This window comes from Kogia breviceps, chromosome 6, assembly GCF_026419965.1.
Source record: "Kogia breviceps isolate mKogBre1 chromosome 6, mKogBre1 haplotype 1, whole genome shotgun sequence".
In the NCBI taxonomy this organism is placed as follows: Eukaryota; Metazoa; Chordata; class Mammalia; order Artiodactyla; family Physeteridae; genus Kogia; species Kogia breviceps.
In genome coordinates, this window is record NC_081315.1 from 22,674,920 (window position 1) to 22,699,192 (window position 24,273).

The following is a 24,273-nucleotide window of genomic DNA, read 5'->3' on the forward strand; positions in this document are numbered from 1 at the left end:
GAAGCATTCACCTCATTAACATAACAAGAGACACCTTTATCACTCAACACTTAGGAAATTCCAAGGGTTTGGGTGCCAGAAAGGGAGATGAAGACCAAATGTGTTATTTTTAATTAGAAATCACCATATCACAGTAACTCAAAATGCTACAGCTAATATGAATTAGCTGATTGCATATGGATCTCTTTCTTATGTCTCCAAGTATCCAAATACCTAAATGCCTCTTAGACATTTCCAGTTGGTGCTGCACAGGCAACACAACTCAATCCATACAAAATTGAACTTATGTTTTCCATCAAACCCACTCTAGAACGTATTTATTCTGTTAATAAGAAAACCATCAGCCAGAAACTCAGAACAGAAACCTAGAATCATCCTTGAATCATTTCTCAACCTTTTTTCTCATCTTACCTCCAATCATATGCAACCAGGTCTCTAAGTCCTATTAACTACACAACTTAAATAACTCTAGTAATGACCTCCTCATCTCCATTCTCCCTACTCTTGTCTTCCTTTAGGCTTTACTCATTTCTCACTTGAAACACTGCAAAATTCTTTTTATTACTCTCTCGCCTACCAGGCTTACCCTTTCTGTCTGTTACCATTTGAGTGATCTTCCTTATAATGTAAACTTGATCAGATCATCTACCTACTTATAGTTTTCCATTGCCTTCCATAACCTTCAGGATAAAATCCAAGTCTATTTCCTACCTTTATCTGGCCTTTGCTAATCTGTGCTGCCCAGTTTCTTATTATTTCCTCATTCATACTATGTTCTAGCTTTGCTAAACTATGTCAAGGTAGTTCTCCCAAAGATTTTCTTAAACCTCAGTGCCTTTTGCACACACTTCTCCATCATCTCAGAATGCCCTATGTGAGCTTCTTGGCCAAATCCTTTTCACCATATAAATGCTCAACTTTAACATCTCTATTGAGAATTCTTCCTTAACCCACCCACTTTGGATAAAAGGTATTTTCACATGCTTTCACGTACCCTCATGCCTACACATAGCAGAACACTCACTGTACCTTGTTGTATCTATCTTCTTCACTAAACTGTTATCTTCTTTACTGTATTATGAATATCAGAAAGAGCCTGGTGTACAGTTTTTAAAGACAGATTCATTGCATGAATGAATGATAAAAAATAAAATAAAACATGAATCTAGAGGGTATTATGCTAAGTGAAATAAGTCAGACAGAGAAAGACACATAGGCATGATCTCACTTACATGTTGAATCTAAAAAAACAAAACAAAACAAAAACAGACTCGTAGATATAGAGAACAAATAGGTGATAACCCGAAGGAAGGTGAGTGGGTGAAATAGGCGAAGGAGATTAAGAGGTACAAACCTCTAGTTATATAATAAATACGTTACAAGGATGTAATATTTAGCATAAGGAACATTGTCAATAATATTGTAATAACTTTGTATAGGGACAGATGGTTATTAGATTTTTCACAGTGATCGTTTCATAAGGTATGCAAATGTCAAATCACTATGTAGCACATCTGAGACTAACATAATATTGTATGTTAACTATATTTCAATAAAAAATAAATTAGAAAAACATATAATGAAAAGAAATATAGAAGACTGAGCTGACATTCAATAATGGATTTGCAATTTTTAATCCTTTCATAAAAACAGCCGGTTATGGAATGTTTTTGCTGTAGAGTGAAGTAGAATTCTCAACTGAGGATTAAAACTCAGGATCATTATTCCTTAGGGAGACTGGGATTTGTTTTAAACAGGGTTTCTTTTAATGAAGGCAGATTTTTAAAATCTGATAGATTCTTATGCCTCCGAGTGGCTTATATATGTGTCGTGGGGCCCAAGGCAAATCATCCTGAGAGGCTGAGTTTTGGAAAATCCTCAAAGTATAAAAACCACAAAAGCAACATTTCATAATGAAATCTCTATTTCTTTTCCATTGTCCTGGGTCTGGATAAAATAAAGTTTTATGACTCAGATTTATTTTAAGTTTGAATTATTGAATTTAGCCAATTTTAAAACAACTAAAATATTTTATTAGTTATAAAATTTTGCTCTGAATGCTTGAATATTTATTAAGTCACTCAGATTTTAAGACACTGGGACACTCACTTTTGTGGATTCTTGATTATCTTGAAAACTTACCCTGGCAGAATGGGTTTTACTGTTTCAGAGTAAACTGTTATCCTTTACAATGAACTCATGCTGTTTTCTGTGTCAATAGTGAACCCAGGATAATACCAATAAGTTCTAGCTATGAGGTTAAAAACTATTCATATACGTAGTAATAATACAGGAAGAATCTTGATGCAACAGAGGGACTAATACTTCTTACTTCTGCTTATTGGGTTTATTTTTTTCTTATTTTTCTAGTTTGGGTATAAACCGGGATTGTTTTTTGAGACCTGCTGTTATTTCTCATGTGAGCATTTAATAACTATAAATGTTTCTCCAAGCACTGTTTTAGCTGTATCCCACAAATTTTGATGTATTTTATTTTCATTTTTTTTCACTTTAAGAATTTTTCTAATTCCTTTGAAGCTTTTGCTTTTATCCATTAGTCATTTAGAAGTGTGTTTTAAATTTCCAAACATACGGGACATTTTATAAACATCTATTTTTGATATTTAGTTTAATTCTTTTTGTTCAGAAAACATATTTTCTATCATTTCAATCCTTCCAAATTTAAGGTTTTACTTTTTGTTTTTTCGTGGCTTTTTGCTTTTTTAATAGTGTCAGTGTGTAGTTAATGCTGTTGAATATCCAATTGCAATAGAAGCCAATGTGAATTATGTTGTCATTGGACAGAATGTTCTGTAAATATCAAATAGATCAAGTTGGTTGATGGCGATTTTCCGGTTTTCTACATCCTTGCTGACCTTTTTTCTACTTGTTCTAACAATTATATAGAAAGGAGCATTGATGTCTCAAACTATACTACACTTGATCTTAGCTAAAAGGCTGAAAAGCAATTCCAACTCTAATTGTGGATTTTTCTTTTTTCTTTTACCATTTTGATTAGCTTTTACTTCATGCATTTGGAAGCTCCATTGTTTGGTGCATACATGTATAGAATTGTATGTCTTCAAGATGAATTGATAATTTTATCATTATGATGTCTCTCTTTATTCCTTTCTTCCTGGTAAATGTCTTTGCTCTGAAGTGAATGTTGTCTGATATTAATACAATGAATTAGTGTTTGTATGGTATCTATTTTCTTTTTTCTTGTATTTTAGCCTCTATATATAATTAAAATTATTATGCTTTTTGTAGCCAACATATAAATGGGTCTCATATTTTTATCTAATCTGACAATCTCTGTCTTTTAACTGGTATGTTTCTACCTCTTACATGTTGTGTAAGTATTGCTAAAATCAAATTTAGGCTTAACATTTTATTATTTGTGTTCTGTGTTCCTGCATTGTCTTATGTTTCTCTGTTCCCCCTCTCTTGCATTCTTTTGGATTATCTTAATATTTGATGTATTCTATCTTTATTAATCTCTTGGATTTCTGGCTAAATATCCATTTGTTGGAGTTGCTTTATGGTTTATATTAATCATATCTAACATTTCACAGTCTACTAAGAATTAACATTTTATCAACTCTAGTAAAATGTAGAACTTTAAAAATAATTTAGGGTTTTTTTCCCCTTCCTACTTATATAGTATTCATATGTATTACAATATTTGAACATTAAAAACCCAACCTGTGTTATAAATCTTGTTTTAACATACATATTTAAAATATTTATGAGGATAAAAACAGCCTATTTTATTTACTCAGACATTTTCCATTTCTGTTGCTTTTCTTTCATTCCTGAAGTTCTGCATTTCCCTGTGGTATCACTTTCCTTCAGCCTGAAGAACATGCTTTGGTGTTTCTTTTAGAGCAGGTCTTCTGGCCATTAGTCCTTTCAATTTCTTTCATCTTCAATCTTTTTTTCTTTCTCTTCTTCTTTTGGCTATTTAGCCCATCCAGTAAAATTTTATTTCATATATTGTGTTTTCTGGTTCTCAGATTTCTATCTGCTATTTTTGTTTGTATTTCTCTGAAGAAACCTTCTATTTTTCCATTCATTTCAATAGTATTTAACATTCCCACAATGAACTTAGTTGTAATAGCTGTTTTAGTGCTTATCTGATAATTCCAACATATTGTGTTATCTTGGTGTTGACTTCTGTTAATTTTCTTTTTCTTTGAGAGTTGGTCATATTTTCATGGTTCTTCGAATGGCAGGTGGTTTTGGATTGTACCCTGGGCATTTTGAATATTATGTTATGAGACTTTGGTTGGCTAATATCCTCTGGAGACTGTCGATCTTTTGCATTAGGAGGCGAACATAATATTTAGGTTCTGACCTCAAGTTCTATCTCTTCTTTTGTGGATGAGGGTCTCAATGTGCATTCAGTTTTCAAAGTTTTTGTTATAGTGTTTGAGTCTGTCCATGCATGAGCTACTTGGAGCTTAGTCTGGGAATTGGGAAGTGTTTCATAGAGTAGTTTATTCTCAAAGTTCTTGTTACACTGTTTTCAGTCTGTTCTGCACATGCATCTCTGAGGGGTTAGTCTAGGACTTGGATGGTAGCTCAGTTCTCCAAGTCTTTGCTATGCTCACTTGGATTTGTTCTGCACATGTGCATATTGACAGCGAGCCCTGGATTGAGTTGACTCATGCACCAGAATTCTCTCTAATCCAGGATTTCTCCCCAGATACTCCAGTCTACAGGGTTCCTTTTTCTTGGTTCTTCTGGCCAAATACACAGGATTTTTCTCTTTGCAACTCCATGACTGGGGTTGACCTCAGGGAAGTACCAGGAAATAAAACAGATTTGAAGAAGAAAAGAAAAAGGAAAAGTAGGCATTATCTGCTTTTCCCTACACACTGGCTCCACAGGAGTTCCCTTTCCCAATCTTCTGATCAGCAAAAGCAGAGTTCTTCAGGAGTTTTTTGTTTTCTGCGCCCATTGTGCAGTGTTAGGGCTTGAGCCATACACTGTAAAAGAGGAAGTAAAAGAGGAAGTAAAAGAGGAAACTGACCAGAACACTTATCACCGTACTTTTCTTTCTTCAAATTTTACTTCCATTTCCAAGCCACCTGCTATTCTTTGCTTCTTAGAGTCCTTCATATTTGCTTTTTGTATTCTTTCTAAAATTTTTCTAAATGTATTCTTTGGGAGAGAGAGATTGTAGTAGACTCATTCCACCATTTCTAGCATAGAAATTAAAAGTTTTTGAGTTTCTTTCATGGTGTTTAGTGTAACAGTATGCTTGCCTCTTTACATTGTTGTGTAGTATTATGTTGTATAAATACACTACTATTTGTTTATCCATTCATGTCTTCATGAGTATTACGGTTGTATCCAGTTTGGGGCTGTTTGGAATAAAGCTTGTCTTAATCCTGATCACAGGGGAAAACATTCCGTTTTTCACTTATAATTATGATGTTAGCTCTAAGTTTTTTGTAGATGTCCTTTATCAGCTTGAGGAAGTTCCCCTTCTATTTCTAGATTATTGGGAATTTTTATTATGAATGAGTATTAGCTTTACCAAGCATTCTCTGCATCCATTGAGATGACCATGTGTTTTTTTTCCTTTAATTCTATGAATATGGTATATGACATCAACGGATTTTCAGATGCCAACCCTACATACACAGAATAAAATCCACTTAGTCATAGAGTAAATTCTGAGTTTGTTTTGCTAATATTTTGTGAAGAGTGTTTATATCTCTGATTATATGTAATAGTGCTCTATAGTTGTGTGTGTGTGTGTGTGTGTGTGTGTGTGTGTGTGTGTGTGTTTTGTAATGTCTTTGCCCAACTTTGGTATCAAGTAACATTGGATTCATAGAACAAATTGAGAAGTGGTTCCTTGTCCTCTATTTTGTGAAAGGGTATTTAGAGGTTTGGTCTTATTTCTTCTTCCAAGATTTGACAGAATTTATAAACCAATCCATTCAGGCCTGAGCTTCCTTTTGTGGGGACTTTTAAAATTACAGATCCAGTTTCTTTATTTCTTACAGATGTATTTAGAGTTTCTAGTTTTTCTTTAGTCAGCTTTGATAATTTGTTTCCTTTCAATGTACCTCCCAATTTCATCCAGTTTGTCTAATTTATTGACATGACATTTTAAATAATATTCCCTTATAATTTTTTTTAATTTGAGAAGGGTTGGTGATGATGTCCTTTCTCATTCTTGATTTTGTAAATCTTTTTCTTCTGTTTTTATTGTCAACCTTGTTTCAATACAAAAAGACTTTCTTTTAATCCCTTAAGTAGAAACACTACATCCAACTTATCAACACTACATTTTTTAAAAGTATGTCAATTTTAAAGTGAGAATAACCTTCCATCGTTTAGTTCATGTAGTTCAGTTGCTGATGAAAGAATAAGATAGACATAAACATTGTATTCTTACAGACTGCATATAGACATAATATGGACATAAACAGTGTTATACACTAGAAAAAGCTGAGGATTTACAGTCTAAGAGACCTGTATCCTAGCCCTGGATATATAGTGAAATTCATGAACTTAGAATAGTCACTCTGTCTTTGCTTCTTTATCTCTCTCTCTAATGAAGTCAAAATAAGCTACCACTCAGAATCGAGGTAAGGCTAAAAATGAAATGAAAATTTAATAACCATCATTATAATTGTTTAACTTTTCAGACTTTGCTCAATCTCTGAATTAAGTGTCTGCAGAGCATTCACATTATGTAAGCAAAATTTAAATCTCATTGTACAATGCCTTTATTAGTAGCAACACTTAAATGGTAAAACAATGCAATATAGAAAGACTAGTGTAATTTCAAACTTAAAAATTGGCTTCTGGTCCTTAATAATTTTAAGTACAGTTTCTTATTAAACTGGGAGAAATTTTATTACTGTTTTTCACTGTAGGGCAACTTCTCCTGTCTTTATGCTAGTGCTCTCTTCCTTCTTCCTTCCTTTTTTCCTTTTCTTTTTTAACCTTACACTCTTTCTCTTTTGTCTGTCTTCTCTTTCTCTCTTTCATTCTTCTCCTCTTCTTTCCTTCCCTCTCTTTCTTATCTTGTTTTCTTTTGTGTCTATTGTTCAAAAACATTTACTTGATGCCAATTTTATATTGAATCATTTGTTAGTCACTGGAGAAAAAAAGAGAAACAATACATTTGTCCTTAGTAAACTATATCTTCCCTGCTACCTATACCCACCTGAAAACTATACTGATGGGTTCTCACACATTTTACCTATTGGTTAGCCTGTAAATGTAGAAAGCAGGTATCCATACTCATGACTTTTGAGTCACGTTGCTTCTCCACATCTTGGGATAGGCTTAGTCTCAACCAATGGTTTTAAAACTGCAGAATAGAAATTGTCAGTGCATTAAAAAAACCCAGCATTTAAAAAAATGAAATAGAATAGCATATGACAGAAAATATTTCATAACATATAGTGAGAGTATTGCTTTATGAAGCTGTTATTTTAGTTATATTTCTTTTTATCTCATTCTACATATATAGCTACATTCACAAGTAAATATGTGTATTGTTCATGATGCAAAATGTATTTCTCACAGACCATGGTTCAAATGTTTGAAAAATAGTGGCTTAAACTGCTAAGATTCAGGGCCATTCCAGGGCTTCCAAAAAGGAAAATAGACAAAGATAAGCGGTGATAGAGAAGAGAAGTAATAGAAAAAGAGTCACTTCAGCATTCATCTGTTTGGACTAAAATTCTTTAGCCAGACTGATTCTTGGTGCAATCATGAGAATATTGTTCTTTTTTCCAAGGATGTGTTCCATTGGAGTTGAATATATACTATATTGTACCACATGTAGAATATCCCTTTGATGACGAAGACTCCCAGAGTGGCCCCTGGAATTAATTTACCCACGGAGAGATTATAGATTCCACTCCCTCCATCTTTAATATACAATGTAACAAATTTTATGATTTGTTAAATCTTATGATTCTAAAATAGGGAAAGATTTTCTGGAATTGAAATTCTGGCGAGTTCTGAGAAACTTAAAAATCAATATCACTTCTAACTGTGTGAAGAACAATAACCATCGAGCCAGATAGCAGATGTACTGAGCTCAATGGGAAGCTTAAAGCCTCACTGATGCTTCTTGTTATAAAAACTTCACTAAAGAGAAATATGTTCTTTAAAGAGTAACATAGAAAGAAATGGAAATAAAAACAAAAATAAACAAATGGGACCTAATGAAACTTAAAAGCTTCTGCACAGCAAAGGAAACCATAAACAAGACAAAAAGACAACCCTCAGAATAATTGCAAACGAATCAATGGACAAAGGATTAATCTCCAAAATATACAAACAGCTCATGCGGGTCAATATCAAAAAACAAAAATACCAATCAAAAAATGGGCAGAAGACCTAACTAGACATTTCTCCAAAGAAGACACACAGATGGCCAAGAGGCATATAAAAAGATGCTTAACATCACTTATTATTAAAGAAATGCAAATCAAAACTGCAACGAGTATCACCTCACACTGGTTGGAATGGCCATCATCAAAAATCTACAAATGATAAATGCTGAGAGGGTGTGGAGGAAAGGGTACCCTTTTGCACTGATTGGTGGGAATGTAAATTGATATAGCCATTATGGAGAACAGTCTGGAGGTTCCTTAAAAAACTAAAAATAGAATTACCATATGACCCAGCAATCCCAGTGTGATTGAGCATATACCCAGAGAAAACCATAATTCAAAAAGACACATGCACCCCAATGTTCATTACAGCACTGTTTACAATAGCCAGTTCATGGAAGCAACCTAAATGCCCATTGACAGATGAATGGATAAAGAAGATGTGGTACATGTATACAATGGAATATTACTCAGTCATAAAAAAGAATGAAATTGGGTCATTTGTAGAGACGTGGATGGACCTAGAGACTGCCATACAGAGTGAAGTAAGTCAGAAAGAGAAAAACAAATATCGTATATTAATGCATATATGTGGAATCTAGAAAAATGATACAGATGAACCTGTTTGCAAGGCAGACATAGAGACACAGATGTAGAGAACAAACGTATGGACACCAAGGGGGGAAAGGGGAGTGTAGGATGAACTGGGAGATTGGGATTGACATATATACATTAACTAATATGTATAAAATAGATAACTAATGAGAACCTGCTATATAGCACAGGGAACTCCACTTTGCTATGCAGCAGAAACTAACACAACATTGTAAAACAACAATAGCCAATAAAAAAAAAGAAAAGAAAACCCAGACTTCAGCTGACTACACCTACTAACTAGGATACCTTGAGCCCATTACTTAAATACTCAAAATGTTTGTCTCCCTCTATACAAAGTGAGACAGTTAAATTATATGATCTCCAAGTTTGCTTGCATGCATGAAGATTTAAGCTTTCAATTATAATCAATTCTATGAGTTCTCTCAGTAATTATGCCCCAAATTTTGATGAAATACATGTTTGTAGGTACTGAATAGAGGCCAACTCTTGTGAATTGAGAGGTTCTGTGAATGCAATTCCCTTTGTAATAAACATCACTGTCTCATCAAAAAAAAAAAGAGTGCTATTTTGAAACATCACATTTTAAGGACTCCAACACTTTTATGTTGTTCTGTTGTGATAAATTTCTAATAGAACACTATATTTTCTGCAGTACTTACAAAGACTTTCACCATCTCCCAACAATATGTACTAAAGCTAAATGTGATTTATACACTGTTAGCAAAGGAAAACATGTCTCCCATAAGTTTATGAACAAGATATTTATTTATTCTCTTGTGCTGTATGTACAAACATAATAAAAAATGTGATCAATAAATCTTGGGAATATCCTACTCGAAAGTCAATTAACAGTAAGCCTTCTGCTAAGACCTCTGCTGTACATTGATAATGATGGTAAAAGTGCCATCATCTTTTTCTTTAAGAAAAAAAAAAGTGATAGTTATATTACAGAAATAGTTACCTCTAAGAAATTCACACCATTAGGGCATGTTTTAGTTTTCTATACTGCATAAAAATGTATCACAAACTTAACAGGTAAACAATCACATTGATTATTCCACAATTCTTGTGAATCGGGAGTCTGAACACAGCTTAACTGGGTCCTCTCTAAGGCTGCAATCAAGGTGTTAGCCAAGACTTGGTTCTCATCTGGAAGGTCAACTGGCAATGGATTAGCTTCCAAACTCATTCAGGGTGCTGGTAGGATTCATTTCCTTGTGGCTGTAAAATGAAGGTGCTTGACTTTTTGCTGCCTGTCAGGTGGAGGTTGCTTTCAACTCCTGGGGGTCAGCTGCAGCTTCTTTTTGCCAAGTGACCTTTTCCCCACTGCCTCTCAAAATATGGCATCTTGCTTCTCTAAAGCCAGCGTGGGAGAAAGAGAAACAAGTCAGTTAGAAAGATGGCATTAAAAAAAAATTTTATTAAAGTATAGTTGATTTACAATGTGTTTAATTTCTGTTGTATAGCAGTGACTCCGTTATACATATATATGTTCTTTTTCATATTCTTTTCCTTGACGGTTTATCACAGGATGTTGAATATAGTTTCCTGTGCTATACAGTAGGACCCCGTGGTTTAGAAAGATGGAATTTTATGTGATGTAACATAATCATAGAACATAACATAATCATTGGAGAGATACTCCTTAAATGTTTGCCGTCTTCTGTTGGTTTGAATCAAGACATTTCCTGCCTACAAGTGAGAGACAAGGATTACACAGAGCCCTAAATACAAGGAGGCGGGGACCATGAAGGCCGCTTTAAAGTCTTTCTGCCACAGGGGCAGGATCACTTTTGTCCTATTCACACCGATATCCCAGGAACCTTGCAATGTACCTTCATGAAGACTCACTTATTACACGCATGGCAATTCATGGTAGTTATCACTCTACCTGTGTAATTTGACCATCTATTAGAACTGGAGTTTCTATTTTCAAAATCTTCTAAGATAAGTCTGATACATCCCTTTTGCCCCAAACAATGGCTTTATGTTTCTTTTTGGGTTCTATGCTTTTAATCTGGCTAGTCAGCCCCTAGAAGAATGAGACATTGAGTGTACTGTTCAACTGAGTGTATAGTTTAGCTGTAAGAGATAGATTGCATCTATTGTGCTATTTCCTATAAAATAATTATGACTCTGGGTAATTACAATCATTAAAATATATCATTTTCAATTTAGAGCAACATTTAGAGAAACAGATGCAGTGTGACATTTATCTGTTAATTCACATACGATTTATTAAACATTTATATTCCAGGCATGTGGTCGCTTTGGGGAAGGGTTGGGAGATATACAAACCCTGCCTGTTTGGAGGGGGTCCTTCTTCATTCTTCCCCACTGGAATGAGTCCGTGTGGACAACCTCAGGGGTTTTTTTCCATGAAAAACATGCTGTAACAGTTGTAGCACGGAGGAGCAGAGCACAAGTTGATCCCTATGGGCAGCTCATAACCAGGAGGAAAAAAGCACGAAGGGGAGGAGCTACATATTCCCATTTCCAGCTTCCAAATCAATAATCAGAAAATCATGCATATAGCTTCAAGTTTCTCTTTTGTTTCTTTTACGTATAGTGAACATCATTTTTTATAACCTATCTGATAATGGCAATATTCTAGTCTTCCTTTTCTTCTGACTATTATCTCTGCTATTTATTGCTTATGCTAATTTATTTCCTTGTATGCTTAGTTATCTTTAATTGCACACTGCTCATTGAAAAAAAATTATTTGTGAGGATTTCCTGAGGTTTAGGATATATATGCTTTCCTCTAGAAATGATTTGTATTTGTTACTTTCCGTTGTTTAGGAGTACTGTTAGTTCAATACTGCTTAAATTTATAACTTATGATTTCTTGGAACGCTTTGATGATTAAAAAAAAAAGTAGGCTGCAGATACAGCAGCCACAATTATAATATTTCAAGTTAATTTTCTTTTTAAATTGAACTATGGTTTGTTTGCAATATTATATTAGTTTCAAGTATACAACATAGTGATTCAATGTTTTTATAAATTATACTCCATTTTATTATAAAATATTTGTAATATTCCCTGTGCTGTATATTACATCCTTGTATACTATTTATTTTATACCTAATAGTTTGTACTTCTCATTCCCTTCCTCTATCTTGCCCCTCCCTCAAGATAGTTTTCTTAACATACATTCTCCTTAATCTGGTTAGTGCCAATGTAAATTTTCTGGAAGTCCTGCGGTTTGTGGGAGAGGGAATAGGCTAGGTCCTCCTCACCCTGAAGGTATAGCCACTTGGAGCTCCACCTTACTCTAAGGATATGTGTAGTCTTTTGGGGGTACTGACTTTGAGGTGGGCAGCCTCCTTTAGATACTCTAATTTTAGCAGACCCTTAGCTAAGTTTCTGCCTTCTTGCTCCATGAGTTGATCAAATCATAGCTCAGTAATATGGTTTATTTTATCCTGGATGGATAAAGGGCTTCTGGGCCAAAATAGGCTTTGAGCACCCTACTTAATGGGTTCTGTGGGTTCTTGTTTGCTCATGTTTTGAGCTGATAATTCTTTACTATATTGTAAGCTCTTCGATATTAATAAACTATTTTACTCAGTGTTTTTCCATGTTTTTAGCATGAGGGGCGTGTGTGTGTGTGTGTGTGTGTGTGTGTATGTGTGTGTGCAAATAGTTTAGACTGCCATGACTAAATGGAAATCTAGCCTTCTTTTAAGCATGTTAAATTAGGGTTGGGAAAAGTTGAAACTTTTCATGCAACAATGAGGGTTGACAATCACATGCTCCTAATCTGTCATTCTGTATTATAAACTGGTGAAGCACTTCTGGCTATGTTCCCTTAGAATGACTTTTTTGGGGGACATTTTGAACTGTAACCATAGTGAAAAGTAAGAGAGTCTGAAAATTCCAAGATAAGGCTAGAAGTAAAATAAGATCAACCATTTAAAAAATATTCTCGTATGACATTGAATTCATAAATAAGAGTGTAAATAGCTCTTTAGAAACAGAAGCCACTGTCCACTTTGTCTAACACCGAATATATAGGTTTGAATAACTGTTTTTTGTTTGTTTTTGGTTTCACTGTGCATCTTGTGGGATCTCAGTTCCCTGATTAAGGATTGAACCCAGGAACCCAGGCCCTGTCAGTGAAAGTCTGGAATCCTAACCACTAGGCCACCAGGGAACTCTGAATCTATAGGTTTGAAATCCAAGTGGTCAGTGAGCTCTGCCACTCTGATGGAAGTGTGTGTTCCATGACCTCAGAGTAGAAAAAGAGTCCACATTAAATGACTGCTGCATGGAAATTTGTATCATTCAATCCTTTTTCTGTGAGTTGGATAATTTAATTTGAAACATAATAATTTCATTTATGTATATTTATGTATATATGTACATATATATATGAAATATATGTATAGTACTATTGCTTATAACTATCAGAAAGAAGCTGCTTTTGGTAACATGTGGAACATGTCTGACTCTCATAGTTTTGCTCTTAATTCATTTGTACTTAGTGAAGAATTTGGCAAAGAGCTACAAAAATAGCTAATATAATAATTGAAGTAAAAAATTACAACTCAGGGGAAAATGTTAAAGAAACTAGGGGTTATTTGGAGGAAGAGGTGAGTGAGGGGAAGAAACCATTCATCTGAGAAGAGACAGATGAATGTTCTTCTAATGCAGTACTTCTTCAACTTGGCCCCATATTGTAATCACCAGGGAAACTTAAAAAATATATCGATGGTTTGGTCCTGTCCCCAAAGCTTCTGGTGTAACTGGTGTAGGATATGACTTGGGCATCAAAATTATGAAAAAGCTCTCCATGTGATTCTAAGGTGCAGGGAATTATTCACTATAAAATTACTTTAGGAAGCAAATTCGTGAGGTGCGATGACTCAAGTTGTAAAACTTAAGTACAACTGTTCTGATACTCAGATCTACCATGAAGAAGAGAATACTGGAAGATGGGATTTCTACATTTCTGCTATGAACAGAACAAAAGAACTAGTGTCTCAACTGCAGCAAGAGAAATTTTGATTGGAAAAAAAAAAAAGAAAATACTTCCTTAGAGTATTCTGGAGATTCTGGAATGGCTAACAGAGGCATATTGTAGTATCTTATTACTTGATCACATTAACTGGAGGCAGCTCTGCCTCAGACTCTAAACTCAGACAGAGATGAACTTGAATTCCTACTCCTAGACTTACTACGTGTGCAACCCTTGGGAAAACTAAACTCTCCGTGCCTTAGTTTCATCATTCGTTCAATTGTGAAACAATACCAGGCAGGTACTGCACAAGGTACTTGGGGACACAGCAGTGAACCAAAGTGTGTCAAATGGGATGACACATCTGCCTTATCAAGTTATTTGTACAGATGACATAAGAAAAAAATGTAACTGATTACCAGAGTTCCTGGTTATGAGTATTATTATTAACATTGTGTATTGTCTCAAAGGAATGAGTAGCATTAGGTTGGAGTTAAAATCAGTAGGAATTTTTATTGATAGCTTGTAACAATGGTTATAAATTTTGCTACCTTCTGCATTTCAAATAGAGCTTAAAAAACAAAGTAAAGTTACCTCCATCCCTAAAACAAGCAAACAACGACAACAAACTCGAAAGTCTATGCTCTGTCTTGAGACACTGAGCAATCAAACTGGCTCAGAGTCACATTGGAAGCCATCCACATTATGTTAACCTCGGGTTGTAATGAATCACTGTATTCCTCAATTTCCTTTCATTTCCAAGGAAAGAGAGTGTTACTGATAAAAAGAAATAAAAACAATTTGTGTGAACTGTACATCCCCAAAGCCTTAGCACATAAATGTGGAATAGAATCATTAATTTAGGAACAGTTTGTCTACCTCATTAAAATGTAGAGAATCCTTCTTAAAAAGGATGGTCTTGGAATAGAGTAAAAACTGAAAGCAGAAAAAGGCTGCAATATCTGTGTTGCCCCTTGAGATGTGAGCAACATATGTATAATTGAATGGAATTTGAGAATACAAATCTGTTACAGAAAGGCAACAGGTATCTATAGAGATCTTCAGTAGCTGCAATCACTGCAAACCCAAATGTAAACGACTTACACGTATGGAAATCTATCACATAGTTGGACATTTAAACTTGCATGTAAAATCTGTGCTAGAGCTACTAATCCTCAGGCTCCAGACGCGCCGGCCCAGCAGCCATGGCTCACGGGCCCGGCCGCTCCGTGGCATGTGGGATCCTCCCAGACCGGGACACGAACCCGCGTCCCCTGCATCGGCAGGCGGACTCTCAACCACTGTGCCACCAGGGAAGCCCAGTCTGAGCACTTTTAAGCCCATGTTTTACACTGCAGAGATGAGATCTGAGTTGCTCAGGATAGTAGAGATGGTCTGCATTAGGAAGTCATATTTCCTCTTTGAAAATCTGTTTTAAAGCTGCTTATGTTATAGCAGTACTATTTATGTTTTTTTTTTGTGTGTGTGTGTGGTATGCGGGCCTCACTGTTGTGGCCTCTCCCGTTGCGGAGCACAGGCTCCGGACGCGCAGGTTCAGCGGCCATGGCTCACGGGCCCAGCCGCTCCGCGGCATGTGGGATCCTCCCGGACCTGGGCACGAACCCGTGTCCCCTGCATCAGCAGGCGGATTCTCAACCACTGCACCACCAGGGAAGCCCAGCAGTACTATTTATAATTGCCAAGTCATGGAACCAACCTCAGTGTCCATCAACAGATGAATGGATGGAGACGATGTGTTATATATATATAATGGAATACTATTCAGCCATAAAAAGGAATGAAATTTTGCCATTTGCAGCAACTTGGATGGACTTGGAAGGCATTATGCTAACTGAAATAAGTCAGACACAGAAAGACAAATCCTGTATGGTATCACTTATATATGGGACCTAAAAAAATATAACAAACTAGAGAGTATAACAAAAAAGCAGCAGACTCACAGATATAGAGAACAAACTAGTGGTTACTGGTAGGGAGAAGGGGGAGGGGCAAAATAAGGGTAAGAAATTAAGAGGTACAAACTACTAGGTGTAAGATAGGCCACAAGGATGCATTGTACAACAGAGGGAATAGAGCCAATGTTTTGGAATAATTGTAAATGGATCATAACCTTTAAAAATTGTATTTAAAAAGTTTCATGGATGAAAGAAAAAAAAAAGCTGCTTATGTTACTCATCGGGGTTAGAAATTAATTTTTTCAAAGACCATTTACACCAGTGACAAATTTTGCTGAATTCAGTTTACTGGAATGGAAATTGTAAAAAAAAAAAAAAAAGATAATAATAATAAAGGAGGGAAGACTGACATGTCAACTGAATGAAATTATATTTGGACCAAGTTTCCCTAATATATTCTGTAGAAAAATGCTTAAAACTGAGAAACAAATAACTGACCATATTTCCTAACATGGAATTACACAAATGTTTTTGAGCCCAAGTTTAGATAGTCTGACAGTTGTGCCCTTGCTGGCTGCCCAGGCTCACTGGCAATGCGCTTTATTGCTCTGCGCTCCCCGAGGCCAATGTCTTCTGAGTGTTCTTCCTTCATGAACTGTCATCCTGACTCCCTACTTGGACAAGTCAACTTCTGTTTCCTTCCTATTCTTCACACTTGACTTCCTGAAGCCTTACTCAGTTATTTTTTTCTGTTTGTATAAACAAATGAGACTAGGACAAGAAGAAAAAAAGAATATCGCTGTTTTTTTAAATGAACATATGTCCATTTTTTTCTCCCATTTTATCAACTGTCTTAAAAGATAATGGGATAAACTTTTCAGGGCATAATATTGTACACTATGATTATATGTTTACTCAATCAGTCAGTAAGTATTTATTGGAAATCTTTGAATGAAATGTTATAGTACATGCTGAATTTAAACTCCAGGAATTTTCTTATTTGGATTTTAACATTCTTCCATTAGGAAGTAGGATTTTAATGAGAAATTCAGAACACACACACACACACACACACACACACACACTCACAGTCTCTCTGTGTTCTGTTTTCTTTCTTTCTTTTTTCTTAAATTTAATTATACTTTTTTAATACAGAAGGTTCTTACTAGCTATCTATTTTATACATATTAGTGTACATATGTCAATCCCAATCTCCCAGTTCATCCCACCACTCCACCCCACCCTGCTTTCCCCCTTGGTGTCCATACGTTTGTTCTCTACATCTGTGTCTCCACTTCTGCCTTGCAAACCAGTTCATCTGTACCATTTTTCTAGATTCCTTATATATGTGTTAATATACGACATTTATTTTTCTCTATCTGACTTACTTCACTCTGCATTACAGTCTCTATGTTCATCCATGTCTCTACAAATGACCCAATTTCATTCCTTTTTTATGGCTGAGTAATATTCCATTGTAAATATGTACCACATCTTCTTTATCCTTTCATCTGTCGATGGGCATTTAGGTTGCTTCCATGACCTGGCTATTGTAAATAGGGCTGCAATGAACATTGGAGTGCATATGTCTTTTTGAATTATGGTTTTCTCTGGGTATATGCCCAGTAGTGGGATTGCTGCATCATATGGTAATTCTATTTTTAGTTTTTTAAGGAACTATGAGGAAGTGTTTTAATGAAACACTTTAAGGAACATTTTAAGGAAATATGAGGTTGAGAGTCCGCCTGCCAATGCAGGGGACATGGGTTCATGCCCCAGTCCGGGAAGATCCCACATGCCATGGAGCGGCTGGGCCGGTGAGCCATGGCCACTGAGCCTGCGCGTCCAGAGCCTGTGCTCCGCAACGGGAGAGATCACAACAGTGACAGGCCTGTGTACCATAACTCCATTTTTTTCTCATTTTTTTTCCACTGTTAGTATCAACACGCCATGAAGAGGCACAGATTTTTATTTATATCCCTTTAGGGTCAACATGTTTTCCTTTATTTATGTTTTATTTAAAGAAAACAGGGATATTGGTTCAAGATGGCAGAGTAGAAGGACGTGCTCTCACTCCCTCTTGGAACTGCATACCAAAAAAAAAAAAAAAAACTACAAACAATTAATGCTGGAGAGGGTGTGGAGAAAATGGAATACTTTTGCACTATTGGTGAGAATGTAAATTGATACAGCCACTATGGACAACAGTACGGAGGTTCCTTATGAAAAAAATGAATTGTTTTTGGCTTGAACCTTCTCCCTTTATTTCCCATATGAAATCCAGCCAATACTCCTTAACAGGAGCACAGCAGTGAGAGGGAGTAAGAAAGTGGAAATATTAGGAATTGATCCAATGAAAAGTGATAGGAGATATGTACCACTTCACATTACATGGCTGATTGCCTTCTTATCCCATTTGACCACCAGTCAAAGCTTTGAGAACTATATCCAGATGCAGTTGCACCTACTTACCAAATCAACAGTGAACACAGCTAATGTTCACTACTGATTTGGTAATTAAGATAGACTTGCAGAGTTTCCATTTTAAGACACTTGAATAGCATAGCTGATTTAGGGAAGATAGTACTTTTAGCAAGGATTGGGGAAAAAATTTCAAGAGTAGCACAGTAATGCTCTAACATATATCAGGTTATATTGTGCCTATCACTGCTGTCATCCTAGTTGTGACTGCTAATAATATCTATAAACAGGTAAATCCGGATTGCATTGTCTTAAATCTCCAGAACATGAATGGGTCTCCTGCAGAGCCCTCAAATTTAGCAAAGCATCAGTTTCCTTCTTTTTTTCACTGTTTGGTCCACATTCAGAGCCTTTAGACTTGTTGAAGAAGAGGCTTCTCATATTGTTTTTTAATTAAAAAAATTTTTTTTACAGGAGGTCCTTGTTGGTTATCTATTTTAAATATAGCAATTCTCATTTTATATTGACTATATTCAGTGTTGTGTAGTCACAGAAATTAGGCCTCAAGAGACTTGGATTCTGGTGTTTCACTCTTGGAATGAATGAGACATAAAATTCATTTAGGCAAACACCCTCATTTTACAGCAGATGAAAGGAAGACATGAGAGGAGAGTGACTTACTCAAGGGCAGCCAACTGGGTAAACTCAGAGGAAACTCTCCTAACCTCCCTCCAGTGCTCCTCACTCTACTAGGCAGCTTCTCTTCCCTCAATTTCTTGGTGACTCCACCTGTCACAGAATCAAAGACTCAGCTTCCCCACCTGTGAAATAGAAATGACAGGTATTTTGCAGCACTGTCGTAAGTAGAAAATAGTTTTGAATGTCCATTGAGTAGTATACTACCTCAAGTATTCCATACATTCATTTCTCATCCTGCAAAAGGGGTCACCCGTGTTCACTGCGGCTGAAGCAGAGAGCCTGTACCAGAGTAGGCCTTTCAGAAATTCTCAAATGTTCAAGTTGTGAACAATTTCTTGCTAATGAATCTGACTGATCAGAATAGAATCGAGTTTATTTTGCATTACATGGTAATGAATTGTCATACTTTTCATGTATTTCGCCTAATTAAAAAAAATGTTTTTGAGTGTAGTCTGAGTATGGCTGAAATATGTAAGTACATTAACAGGGTTTTGGCAGCTTCTCTGATGTAATCAGCTTGATCTTTGGCAGCATAAGGGGCATGGCAGGTTGGAGCAGTGGTCTGTAGACACAAGTCCTGGGTGTTTGTTTTGGCTACTGTAGTGTGACTTTGGCTACATTTTAAAACTGCCTTCATACTCCATTTCTTTTCATATGAAGTGCAGACAGAGACGGATGATTTCTAAATTCTTTTCTAAGATACAGACAAATCTCAGCTACTGTAATCATAAAGAGAACAAGTGTTTGTGGAGTAGTACGGCATTTTCTTTGAAAATAGATTGTCTAATACGTTTTTTGAATTAAAGTTCCTAAAAATCGAAGCAAAAGAGCAGAAAGCCTTAAATTAGTGGCAGAGGGCCTTCTCTGACAATAAAATGTACTTGCTGGAAATTTACAGTAGCTGTAAAATGAAAACAACTATTAAATCAAAATTGGCTTAGTACATTCAGAGACACAAGAATAAAACCTACTAACAGCTCAACAGAATTTAATTGAATACTATGAGTAATAAAAGAGAGGTCCAGTTATGAATGCAGAGAACACTTATGGATGATTCTGAGTTGCAATATTTGACTTTCTGTGAGAATGAAGAGCTGAGTTCCAACCGTGCAGGTGCTGAGTTGATTAAAGAAGCTAAATTTATATTGGCATGGAGGTGTAAATGCATCATTGTGGTTTTCTCTCCCAGAATGTCTGAGACAGCCTGACACTGTCTGGAGAAGATTAGAATGAGCTCCCATCCAACACCTAGCTCCCAGGGGCCCCTCCCTACCCAGACCACTAACTGGGTATCTCCACCTGTGTCTGGCTCTGCGATGTCCAGCACATGGAGGCAGGGAGGGAGACCAGAAAGCCCATTTGGTGTCGGGTAGACTTGAGATTTTGAATTCTGACTCAGGCTACTTGAGCGACTCACTTAACTTGTCCAAGCCTGTTTCTCCACCTTCAAAATGAGCTTAATAAATAGCAACTGTTACATTGTTCTGACTTATATTTTTGGCTTAGTCTTTGCTGGGATTTGCATTCCAAGCTGAGTTTTTACTAGCTTTTATACCAGGTTGCATGCTTCTGGATTTTGTTTGTGGAATAGATATCCCTGCCTTGTACCTAAATGATGTCCCTGGTCTTTGACTATAGCTCTGTACCCAGTTCCATTTCTTATTTCTTAACACCTATGTATGTAACCATATACACAATATGGCCGGGCAAAACAGAACAAGCCTTCAAATGAATGACAGATATTTCCAAATAAAACATGAGTAGTATAAAATCAATGATTTCCTTCTTAACTAATAAAATCCAAGTGTTCAGATCAATTGATTCTTAAATCTAACCAGGTTGTTTGCTTAGTATAAGTCTTAATATTGCAACCACCTCTCTCTCCAAACTTTTGAAAAGAAATCACACCTCTTAATATTTTGTCTATCGCTCAGATAAGCAAATACCTGATCACTTTCATAAGTCACTAAAGGTTCATTTTAGCTGCTTCCTCATTTCTCTGTGCTGTTTCCTTTTGCCCTTTGTGGGGAGCTGCAGGGAAATAGCCCTAGAATGGGACATTGCTCATGTTTCTGAAGGTTTTCCTTCTTATGGGATCACAGAAGAGTAATATATTATGATTAGTTTTTTTTAATTGGAGTATACTTGATTTACAATGTTGTGTTGCTTTCTGCTGTATGGCAAAGTGAATCAGTTATACATATACCTATATCCACTCGTTTTTAGATTCTTTTCCCATGTAGGTCATTACAGAATATTGAGTAGAATTCCCTGCACTCTACAGTTAGTATCCTTAAATAAGACGGACTAAACCCACTGAATATTTTCTAAAAGATGATTGTTTGCATTGAGGTAAAATGAGCAGATCTACTAATTCCTTGGCTGACGGCCCTCTTGTTTAGGAAACCCACATGCTTGCTCTAAAAAGAAGCGAAAGAGAAATTTTCACTTTTGTACACCTAATAAAACAAAATGAAATGAAAATTGGATTTCGCTGTGGACCCACAATCTTTGCTTGAGAGAGAGTCTCAAAAAGCAGAAGAGCACGTTCTTACATTTGCTGAAACCAGCTCATCCTGCAGAATCTGAACTAGAAGGTGAGAGCAACCCTTTTTTCACTAAGGGAGCAAAGTCAGCTCAGGGGCCCTCCAAAAGTCAGACACCCAAATGTTCCCATTTTAGGAAGAGGATTGGGGTTCAGAGTGAGGACCATGGAAACTGGTGAGACTCTTTCACTGGTTTGGATGTCTTGATGTCAAGAAATACCAGTTGCCATAAGAAAAAATCCACATATGGTCCTGCCCAGAGATAGAGGAGGGCTCAAATGTTGAAGACTGAAAAAAATGCACATTCAGCATTGTTATAGTAAAATCCCGGGACATGCTTTTTCATGTTAGATAGTAAATATTTTGTTTCTAAATTTGTGCTCACCACTGCCTCTAAAATAGTCTCCTCTTACATAGTAGGAGCTCACATATCGATTAAAGATATTTCTTTAAAATTCTCCTACCCAGAAGATATTCAAGTGTTTTGAAAAGAAACACCCCTTATGGAATGGCAAGAAAATGAATATTTTGGCAACTCCCTTTTGCCGTTCTCCTTACCTCCTTCATTCTGACATGTATACCTGTTGAAAAATCTTGCTTGCCATGATAGATAATCATTTTGAATGATCTCTTAAAACCTGGAGTTAAAAAATACTATCCCCAAACACCTATTAACATCTCTCTAAAATTTCACTCTCCATTGAACTAAAGGAGCAATATATTTTTGCCCAAATAATTTGTTATGGTTTCATGGTAGTTACCATGTGGTTTCCATTCTCAGCTGGACAATCAACATTTCTTCAATAACTCTTTCTCTTTTGCTAATCAGATCAATTCCACCAAATCCTTTCACAAACTGGAATCCTTCTTGTGATTTATCTGTGACAATTTCCAATGTAGCTCCAAATTTTTTATAGTTGTTAGCAAACCATTCCAGCAGGGGCATGCTCTCAATCAGTTCATGTTCTTGTCCTGTCTCTTTGTCTGTAAAATGAGATTTATCCTTCTCTTGTTCTGGAGTTAGAGAATTTTCTTCTCTTCTGTGCCTTGGCAATGAAGAATATATCTCATTATATCCAGATTTTCATAGACTATTAGAATCTCTACAGCTCCCATTTCTAAAGCCTTTAGTGTATCTTCAACTCCAAAAGAGTACTTGCCCGTGTCCTGACTGATTTCATCAAACTATTGCCCTATTAACTTCTTCTCTTGAATGAACTTCACGTTGGAGAAGACTTCGGTAGAGAACTCGATATCTTGGTTGAATCCATTTTCACCACCATAAGATATATCAACTAATTTTAAAACTTTTGATTGCAACCTCTGATCAAACATGTCAGATTGACTTAGTTCGGTTTTCAAGTCAGCTGATCCCGCTAAACCGAGACCAGCCACATTCACTTTGTCCCCAGAAATAAACAGCTGCACAGCAGTCTCAGCTACTTTCCCAACATAGCTATGTCACTTTTCCATTCTTAAATGGGCAAAACGCAAGGCTGACTGACCTCCTCTACCATGTTTCTTTGGGAGATCCACAGTGAGTTTTTGCAGGACTTCTCTTGTATTTCCTTGGAGTGTGCCAAAAAGTGCACCACTACCATCTATTACAATGAAGCCAAACTTGCTATCATCTGAAAGTAGTGCTATAAGAGCCTCTGTATGGAATTTGTCACACAGATACAATGACGTATTGATTGGTCTGAAAGGTTCAAAGTCAATGTTGACTTTCTTTTCCTTTCCTTCTTCTGTTACAATTGTACCACAGTAAACAACCAGGCCATTGGGCGGTACTTTGTTATAAAGTTTGAGTCTTCGTTGTACAGATGTAATGGCTCCCAGGACTGAAAGGTAGTTTACTCGTGACTTAATGTTAGATGCAGTTCAAACTCATCTGCTAACATGTTTGCCACTCGTGAAATCTGGGCTTTGGGAGGAATGATCAATGATATCATGCTTGTGCCATTGCCGAGGGCCGCCTCCAAGTTTTAATGAGCTTTTTGATATTCCGGAGCTCCACGTTCCTTTCGGCAGCACTGGGCGCTGCGTCACCTCGCCTCCTCCTCCCTAAGGGCCCAGTCCTGGGCGGCAGTGGCCGCCCATCCCCAGCGGCGGCTCTCGACAATTTCTAATTTCAATAATTTTTTTTACCTTGCCTTTTGTGACATCATTCACTCATCTTTCCTCCTACTTATGGAAAACTGTTGGAAAAGCATGAACTTTGCCATCAGTTAGACCAAAAATTCAAATACTGAAACTTCCACTTACATAGCGTATGATCTTTTAAGTTAATAATTTAACTTTTTTCCCCCACTGTACTCTTTTATGATTTGAACCACGATTCAAGTCTGAGACTACATAACTGATAGTGATGCTTATTAGCCCTACAATAGAATTCTTGGCAGCAGTAAACAGTAGAGATGGGTCATGTTTTCTTGCCACTTTTAAAAACTTCACCTTGCAATGAGTTATTACTTTTTTTATTGAAGTATAATTGACTTACAACATTATATTAGTTTCAGGTGTACAACATAATGATTTCACATTTGTATACATTGTGAAATGGTCAACACAGTAAGCCTGAAAAGAAAATCTCTACACAGAGCCAGCTACACGATTTGCAGGGGTCCAGTGTGAAAGGAAAACATGTGGTCCTTGTTCAAAAGATGAGGGAAAAAAGTGACATTAAAAGTACTAAATATAGAGTTTTTCCTTTCTTTCTAAGTCTCTCTCAACCT

The 24,273-nt window shown here is 36.2% G+C and overlaps 1 pseudogene; it reads right to left on the reverse strand.

Annotated features, from left to right (window-relative positions):
* Positions 1-22,295: 22,295 nt before the first annotated feature.
* On the reverse strand, positions 22,296-23,539 carry LOC131758835 (eukaryotic peptide chain release factor subunit 1 pseudogene; annotated as a pseudogene).
* Positions 23,540-24,273: the final 734 nt, after the last annotated feature.